Here is a 10120-nt window from a genome sequence, read left to right on the forward strand (position 1 = left end):
ACCCCAAGAGCAGAACTATGGGGGGGCCTGTGACTCACGCTGGTCAATCAGATGCCTCCATGGCTCTAGACACAGAAAATGTTTTAAGGGTAGGCAGAACATTCAGGAAGTCCAGGGTCCTTTTTCAGATACTCACATTGACTCTTTGAGAAAGAAGGTATTTGTAACTCAGATCCTAGGTGTTAGGGTTAAGCGACCCTGTGGTTTTTCGGGGTTCCTCACTGATGTTGAAGATACAGTAGTAAACCTAACATTTTCTCCCTTGGAGTTTGCTTTTTGAGAAGTGGGAAGACAGGCAATAAAAGTAGGTAAATATATAATGTCAGGTGGTAACAAGGGGTTTTCAAATAAAGTAAGGTAAGGGCCAGAAAATGTGTGTGTGTGTGCATGTGGTGTGTGTGTGTGTGTGTGTGTGTGTGTGTGTGTGTGTGGTGTTTGCTGTTTTAGGTATGACAATTACGAAGTACTCTAATGAAACAACTTTGGGAAGATGACAAATCAAGGTAAGACACGGGTTATGTATTTCTGCACTCCAGGTAGAGGAAGCCTTTCAAGGATACAAGGCAGGTGAATGCTCAAGGAACAGGAATATTCTGGGGACAGGAGGGGAATTGGGTAATTAGAGGAGAAAGAGTGTGTCTTGGAGAGGATCATAAAGTGTCTTAGAGATCATGGAAAGGATTTGGGCTGTATTCTAGGGCAGAAAACATATGAACTGAGGAATGCTCATTATCTGATATATATTCTAGAGGAATTTCCTTCTCTTTACTGTGGAAAATAGATTTCTGGGGAGAAATGGTAGAAGCAGTGAGACCACTTTGAGGCCATTGAAGTAGGTAGGTGAGAGACCATGGGCTCAAGTCAGACCAATGTGGAAGGTGAGAGGGCCAGATTCTGGAAGCCTGTGTGTGTATTTGCAGATAGAGTTGGCAGGATTTGAAGACATGAATGTGAAAGAGAGGAATCAAAAATCATTCCCAGGTTCCTGCTTGGGCAAGTTAGAAGAGAGTTGCCATTTATTGACACAGGGTAAACTGGGCAAGGAGCCTGGTTTGATGTGAAACAGTGATTCTGGATCTTCATTCAACAGAAATGAATATTTATTGATTATCTGTTCTGTACTAGGCACTCTTCTAGATGCTGGAGATAAAGCAATGAACACATACACACACACACACACACACACACACACACACTGCCTTCATGAGACTTGGATTCTTCTGAATGGAGAGAGATCATATCAATAAATTAAAAAATTACCCAGGATATTATACTGTGGAGAAAAAAAAAGTTAGATAGGAAAGGACAAATAGGGGCTTATGCTCTTCCAATGAATATCCAGGGAGGATGTCCCTGGGTAGGTGATGTTTGAGCACAAATTTGAAGTTGATGAGAGAAGAGTGGGAGAAGATCATTAAAGGCAGGGAAACATTGAGTGTAAGTTCCCTGAGGAGTGAGTTGGCTGGTAAATAGGAAACAGTAATGGATCCAAAAGGGGCAGATCATATAGAACTTTCTCATTATAAGGACTTTGGCCTTTCTTCTGAATGAAATGGGGCTTTAAGCAGTGGAGTGAGATGATCAGACTGAATTTTAACATGCTCTCTCTGGCAGTTGTGTGGAGATCAAGGTAGAAGAGGGGGAACTAGTAAAGGGACTATTGCAACAATAGCCAGAGGTCACTTTGGTACCAATCGGGATGCTTTTGCTAGAGGTAGCTAGAAACCATCAGCTTCTGGTATTATTTTGGTGTTAGAGATGATAATATTTATTAAATGGATTGGATGTTAAGTACAAGAGAGGATGATTAGTTAGAGAAAACAATGACTTCTCCAAAATTTGTTCCATCAAGTGGAAGAACAGCCCTGGCATTGCCTGAAAAACAGTGAGAGAAGCAGATTTTCATGGGGAAGATAGAGAATTTGATGCCAAATATGTTAACATTACCTATAAGACTTAGAGATGTTGTTTATAGGCAGTGGCGTATAAAAGCCTGGAGTTCAGGGGGCAGTTCTGGGATGTACTTATAAATGTGTAAGTCACTGTTAATGCGTGGCATCTAAAGCTAAGACTGCAGGAGACTAGCAAGGGAATGAATGCAGATGGGAAAGTGGCAGGCAGGCCACAATTAAGTCATCAGGAATATGAGGAAGAACCAGTAAGGGAGACTGAGCAGTCTCCAGGAGGTCCCAGAAAATCCAAGAGAGGGTGGCATCTTGGAAGGCAAGTTGATTATTTCAGTAATCATCCTTGTCAAGTGAAAGCTAGATGACGAAGACTGAGAATTAGCCTTGAATTTAGAATCATTCCTACCTTTTAAAAAAGGCAGATTTAGTGCTGTAGAAAAGGTGAAAGATGGACAGAAAATGGAAGAATTGAGAACAGAGAGTATAGATCATTCTTTCAAGGTGTTTCACTCCAAAGAGAGCAGAGAAATGGAGCAGTAATCTGAGGGGAGAGTCAAAGAGACCATTCTTAATATGAGAGAAATATCAGAAGTTTTTATTTGATGAAAAAGATCCACTTGAGGGAAGTAATTGCTGATGAAAGAGAGAAAGTGCTGAAGCAAAAATGGGGTGTGTGATAGGAAGAATAGTCCTTCAAAGACGTCCAAAACAATTCTGACCCCTGGGACCTGGTAACATGTTACATGGGTAAAGAGACTTTGCAGATATAATGGAAGTTATGAATCTTAAAGTGGGGAGATTTGTCCTGTATTATCTGGGTATGCTCAATCTAATTATATGAGCCCTTTAAAGGAGAGGATTCTTTTTTTCCTCAATGGAGGCAGAAGAGAGATGCAGTGGAAGAAATCAGAGAAATTCAAAGTTCAAGAAGGGATCCAACACACCAGCTCTGAGTGATAGAGACATGAATAAGGACCCCAGAGAGGTCTTCAGTAGCTCAGGGTGGCTCTCCAACTGACAACCAGCAAGAAAATGTGCACCTGAATCTTATGACTGAAACTGGATTCCACCAACACCCAAATGGGCTTGGAAGAGATTCTTCTTCAAAGCCTTCAGAAAGGAGAACAGCCCTACTAATACCTTGCTTTCAGCCCTGTAGACTACAAGCAGAGTACCTAGCCAAATCCTCCAAGAGAAATATGACCTGGTAAATTTTGTGATATTTCAGCGGTGACATAAAACTAGAATGGAGTTATTGGCTAAGGGAAGGAGCAGTTGTGGCTCATCCATAGAAAGAGAAGGGAAGGCAGAATAAAAGATGTAGGTGGTAGCAGGTGGCAATGGTGATGTGAGACTGCAAACATTCTCTGTGACTTCTAATTTCTCAGTGAAACAGGAATTTTGAATACTGGCTAAAAGGGAAGATAGGAGAGGTTGAAGGGGTTTGATGAGAGATGATGGCCAAGAGGACTAGGACCTATTTTCATTCAAGTATCATGAACTAAGGCAAAAATTCCATAGCATGCTACCTTTGCAATATCTATATGACATCACCTGGAAGTATTGCATAGGTAGTTTATATACAATTCTAGAGCCAATTTATGGATAGATAAAATGGCAATGAAAGCCATGAGAGGTCATGAGACTCACGGGATAAAATCTGAGATTCTATAATGTATATATACTTCATAGTTAAGGCAGATCCAGCAAGGGGGACCACAAAGGAGTAGCTGTGGAGGTAGATGAGATGAACAACCAAGGAAATGGTCTCTCAGACATCAGGTTCCAAGAGTCAGTGTAGGGATTAAATTGAAACTCTTCCCTACCTAAATTTATTTGTTAAAGTCCTTACTTTCGGTGTGACTGTATTTGGAAATAGGGCTTTTAAGAAGCTAAAGTTAAATGAGGTCATAATGTTGGGGCCCTAATCTGATAAGGATTATGCCCTTATAAGAAAGGAAAGAGACTCCAGAGATCACTGTCTCTGCTATGTGGGGACACAGACAGAATGCCACTCTGTCTGTAAGCCAGGGAAATAGTCCTCACCACACACAAACCATGGAGGTACCTTGATCTCAGACTTCCAGTTTCCATAACTATGAGAAAATAAACTTCTGTTGTTTACACCATCCAGTCTATGATATTTTATTATGGCAACTGAAGAAAACGAATACATTCAGTTATGTTAGTCAATGAATTCTCCTTTTTGCCTGAGGTCATTTAAGTTTAGTTTTCTGTTACTTATAATTGGAAAAGCTCTAACAACTCCAATATGTGTATCAATGTTCCTAGAGGTGACTATCAACTCCCTTCTCCCTAATACAAATACTTTGCCATTTGTAGCTTGAGGAAACTCTATGTCCCTATACATCATGACTATGTGCCTATCTAACTCCACCAAACACAGTGATATCAATTTAAAACTGCTAAGTTTAAAACACTAACTGGTCTACAGAGGCACCATTATTAAACACCAGCTTGAGGAGTAATTCTTTGGATCACAACATTTAAAATGACCACACTTTCTGCAATGTATTAGTTATAAAAATAATCTGAAAAAAATGACCTTATTTCAAATCTCTTCATTTCCTTTCTTAATCCCCTTCATAAATAGCCCATGACACATGACTCACAGAAATGACCACTCAGTAATTTTCTTTCCTTTACTATTCAACTGTCTATTTTCTCCATTAAAGAGAGAAAATACAATTATTTTGTATTAGAAAATACAATTCTTCTGCTGCCTCTTTAGGATAACAGATTTCTCAATGACCTTGAAGGTGTTAAATTCATTCAAGAAATAGTTACTGAATACTTTAATAGGCAATCTGGTAGTACATGCTGAGCATACTAATAGAGTCACAGAGACCAATAGGATGTGATCTCTACTTTTAAAAGACATTTGACAGTGAGTATAGACATTTTGATAATATAGTAAAAGTGAAGGTGCAAGGGGGTCTCTAAAAGAAGAAGTACAATGGAAATTCAGGGAAAGGGGAGATTACTTCCACCTGAGGGAAGTGGGGAAGATTGTAATATGTACAAGATTTTTCTTGTCTTTAACCAAAATGGTACGTGTTATAACAGTAAGGGACTGGCCAGTAGTTCAGAATGATAGGAGTAGAGCAAATGGGAAAGGAGTATATATTGTGTCTCCACATGGCAGATTAGTGAAAATGATAGTTGACTTTGGAATTTGAACTGTATTTATTAGGGAATAAGATATTGAAATTTTGCAAGTAGGAGGTTGAAATAGCATTACTATATTTCTATGAGGAAAACGGTCTAGTGATAAATAAAGACAAATGTGATTATAACACAAAGGAATTCCTAGTGTGAGAGGGGAAATCCAGGGTAATTTGGGAGTACAAAGGAGAGAAATAAAAATATCATATTTTGAGCTTCAGAAATATTTTTCCTTGCAGACAGTGACATCAGGGGTAAAGTCTACAGGATACATTGGAAGAACTCTGGGATGAGTAGAAAATATTCCACTGGAAAGAGAGGAGCACAAGAGTTTCAGGCTGAAACAACAGCACTTACACAGGCACATAGGTGAAGATGAACAAGTTCACTCCAGGGACCAAAGCAAGGTCAGTTTGGGTGGGGGGACAGAACGTGAAGACAGGATGGGTATTTTTCATCTGTTATGAAATCATAACTTTGTTAGGAGAGAAATGGACATATATTTAAGAGTTTTAGAAGCAGAAGGACAAGCTGAAATGTATATATTGAAATATCACTTTGGAATTGTATGGGGGCCATAGCGGGAAAGCCTGGAGGCAGATAGGTAGGGAAGGGATGGTATCGTGGTTGGGGTTTATAGTTAGGTTGACATGGAGGTATGAGAAAATTTAGGAATTAAACTAAAAAAATATTAGTAATCAGATTTGGTGATGAATTGAAGCAGAAAGATGAGGGGTTTACTATGAAGTGAGAACAAGGGATGAGAAAGATACCAGTTTCACACATGACAAATGGGTACCACTTATTGGGTTAGGTATGACAGAAAAGAGAAGTTCAGCTCTGTCTGCAGTTAATATCAAAGTGGAGTTTCATATGTTTCTATGAATCTCAGGAGAAACACTTGGGCTAGAATAGTTTCAAGTATCATCATGGTAATGAATCATGCCATATGGGCTCAGAATATATACTTGCGGTGAGGAGAGAAGAGGTTTGGAGGAAAACCAAAAGAAATACAATGGGTTATACAATGGTAAAGAAGCCTGTAAAGATTTAGAAAAATGGTGACAATGTAAGAGGAAGAAAGGAAGAATGTGGTATCACAGAAACTGAGGCAAATTGTGTTTTGCAATGTAAAACATAGTCAATGATGTTAAATCTACTGAGAGGGGAATAAAAGAATACCTAGCATAGCTTCTAAGTAGCTATAAACTACAATACTGCAATATTCATGCATATGAATAAATAAAAAAATCAATGTAACAGAAAAAAAAATCTTAAAGTGAATTAATACCAGTTCTAAAACTTAGGGAATGATAAAAGCCCTATTTAAGGTGAGTAGAGAAGAAAGGAATTACTTGGTAAATGATGGTTAGACAAGGCTAGTCATTTGCAAAATGAAACACTGAAACAATTTAGACTTACATTCATTCCAAAATCCATGATATAAATATAAATTTCACTTAGATAAAGATTTAAATATAAAGAACCAAATCTATGAAATAGTCAGAAAATATCTGGTGGCAGATTGGGGGAAGCCATCCGTGAATTACATGAGAGTCTTCTCTCAGTATGGTAGCCAGGGAGATTTAGGTTTGGCATTGTGAACTATCCTTGGCTCTCCCACCAGAATAGATTGCCCAATGCACATGAGCTTTATCTCCACTGTGTTAGGAAGAGACCTCATAGTAGCTCTGATGATGGGTGTAACCCATTGGGAACTGGACAGCCCATTTTTAACATTTTTTGGAGAGAAGAACACTCTATGGAAGGCCTTTGATGTTTCCTGATTTAAATAAAGCAGGTGCAGGCTCCAATTTGCCAGAGTCTAGAAGTTCAATCCATCTGATTGGCTTGCCCGTCCTGCCCCCACTTTTGAAATTATTTTTGGTGTTTTGTGGGTTTTTTACAATTCTATCTTTCTTGTTTTTTTTTTCTCATCCAGCCCATTCCACTGAAGGGAACCCCATTTCCACTGCCCACACACGAGGGATGTGGGCAAGAGTAGATACAAATGATCTCCAATTAGGGAAGACCCTCATCTTTTAAAATGTCAGATACACAAGCAAAGCCTACAAAGAAAATTGACAAAGTAATTTACATCATAAAGTCTTCTGAAATTACAAAAACATCCTAAACAAAGTTAATAGACAAGGGGAAGATTGTAAGATATTTCAACTTGGATAAAATAATTGATATATTATTATATATTAATGTATCTATCTTCATTGGGTTTATTTATTTATTTTAGTGAAGAAAAACTCTAATTTTAACCTAAAAACAGAAGAATTCTGTCAGATATGCATTATCATTAGACTGCATTTGTTACAGAATCCATTGGGTTTATAAGACTCAGAGATATAACAAACATGGATGTTAGAGCAAAGGGAGCTAAGTGCCTTTTTCTTGAACAGGTGGTTGTCTGGTAATCTACACCAAAGTTTTTAGAGGAGGTGAAAAAAGAAAAAAGGTTGAGTCGTGACTTCTATAACTATTTTCAAAATGGAATTTTCTAGAGACATGCTGTGTTATGAGCTTGAATTTTGATTCACATCACAAGAAAATTCATATATTGAGTCCTAAACCTTCTGCCCTTTAGAATGTGACTGTATGTATTTAAAGACAGTGCTTGTAAAGAGGTAATTAAGGTAAAAATGAGGTCCTCTAGGCCCTAATTCAATACAATTTGTATCCTTACAAGAAGAGGAGATTCAGACACAGTCACACATAGAGGAAACACTACTTGAAAATCCAGGGAGAACACAGCCATTTGCAAGCTTAGGAGAAGAGCCTCAGAAGAAACCAACCCTGTCACACGTGGTCTTGAATTTCTAACCTCCAGAATAATTTTCTGTATTTAAGCCTCTCAGTTCAGGGTATTTTGTTGTGACAGCCCTAGCACACTAATTCACACCAGAATATAAATCCTAAGGCAAAGACTTTAGGGTAAATCATTTCTTCAGAGAACAACAAGTAAAGGGTCTTGTGTATTGGACAGCTGGCATGTTTCTTGTCATTATAACAATGAATATTTTCCCATGATTTAGATTTTACTTTTTATTTCCAGTTCAATTTTATTTTGTCTAAAATTTTATTTTCTGCAATGTAAAAATTATAATTTAAAAGTATAGATTTATTAAGAGTCAGTTAGTGGTTAATTATATGCTTTACAAGGTTAGATCAGGATTCCTCTAAATAGAAATTGGCCTCAGTGCTTTTAAAATAGACATTCTATTTATACAGGATTTCTTTTTTGCATTTTCTAAATGCTTGAGTTTTTAGCTCTTATAAAATTGATCAACATTAAGAAGAGTATCAGTGCAGAAGTTCAAATCCTTATTAAAAATTAGAGTTGATTATTAACTACACAGGATTCCCTAAAATAGTAAGATTTAAAACCTGAATTCATCTTACAGAGTTCAGCTCACATGTTGTTTTTTATAAGTCTTCTAGTAAGTAGCAAAATACTTCACCAATATTTTCCGAAGGAATATACATAATTTTATTAAGAATTCAGTAATAGACCACCATTAGGAAGGAAGCTTTATGAGACCAGTTGATCAAATCGAAATAGCTGTGTAATGTGTTCTCAGTATTTAGCATAGTACCCAGCATTTAGTAGCCATCAGTATGTAGTTGTTTAATACTGAATTAATGAGCCAATGGGATTGGTGCAATTCAAAGAGAAAAGGAAGCCCCACATCAACATATTCAGTAACCCAGCAGTTTAACTGTGCTGTGAGTCCAGATTATGTGAATCCAAATGAAAGAAATTACACACTTTATGAACAATCAATAAAGTTTTACTTTGCAGGAGGACAAAGATTTGATGGGCATGGACAGTAGAACAGATATTCTCCCAGCATTAAAGAAGAGATATAAGAGATTATGTTTCAGGAAGGTTTGCTAGCAGCAGGAAACTCCTCTTTTGTATTTCTTTTAGGGATTTTGGAAGAAGAACAAAAATACATGCAGAACTGGTATAGGATGGGTGTTAAAAGTAAAATGAGAAATGGATTGGTCTAAGCAAACCGAATGCTCATATACCAATATTCCCTGAGTGACTGGAAGTAGCAGATCTAGTTTGTTCACAAAAGCTCTCTCATCTCAAAGTCATAAAATGGTTTTAACTAATCATTTAAGAAACAGGCCAATGGATCTGGATATGTAGCTAAGTGTAGCACACTTGCCTAGAATGCACAGGCCCTGGGTTCAATTGCCAGCACTGGAAAATGAATAAATAAAGTTGGTAATTCCATTAAAAACAGAAACAAAGAAGTCTCTGCCTCTTGTAGCTTCATGACTAGGGTGAGGGCCAATTTTTAATTCAATCAGGACCACTTAGGATGGCTGAAACTTTACCACCATACTATAAAATCCCTCTGCCAAAGAACTTCAAGGTCTTTTTACCTCTACATCACAGTGTGACAACCTTGAACCTTGTTGGAGAGAGGGATAAGTGGAAGGGCCTGGCTGGAGTATGGATCTTCCATGTTGGCTGCAATTGACATGTTTTATAAAAAAAAAAAAAAAAAAAAAAAAAAAAGTTTCAGTCAAATTGTGTTGAATGAATCAGACATAAATCTCATTTTGTAACTTGAAAACCATTTGAATTGTGTATATATAAAGCATTTTAAATACCTAGTAGGGAACTGTCATATTATTCATTGAGGCAGACATTTGTCACGAGAATATGTTCTTGATTCTCAGATTAAAGAATAATTAGGAGCCATTTTCAGCAAAAGATTGAAAACATGGATACATTTTTCTCTAGACTTGTCAGGTTTTATTCCTCCATTAACTCCTATGCCTGTTTGTTGTCATGAAACAAGCCAACCCCACATTTCCCATGCTGCATAATCTCTAATCAATACTGACATTGGCACCATCTCCATACTCTCTGGTGATTAAAGAAATACTCATATTGCGTACTTGGACTGACCAACAACTAAGAAGCAGGGGCCAGTCAGTAACTATCTATTTCTGAAGAAGCTATAAATTGATCCAAAATATATCATTCCCTAAGTCCA

This window comes from Ictidomys tridecemlineatus, chromosome 8, assembly GCF_052094955.1.
Source record: "Ictidomys tridecemlineatus isolate mIctTri1 chromosome 8, mIctTri1.hap1, whole genome shotgun sequence".
Classification (NCBI taxonomy): Eukaryota; Metazoa; Chordata; class Mammalia; order Rodentia; family Sciuridae; genus Ictidomys; species Ictidomys tridecemlineatus.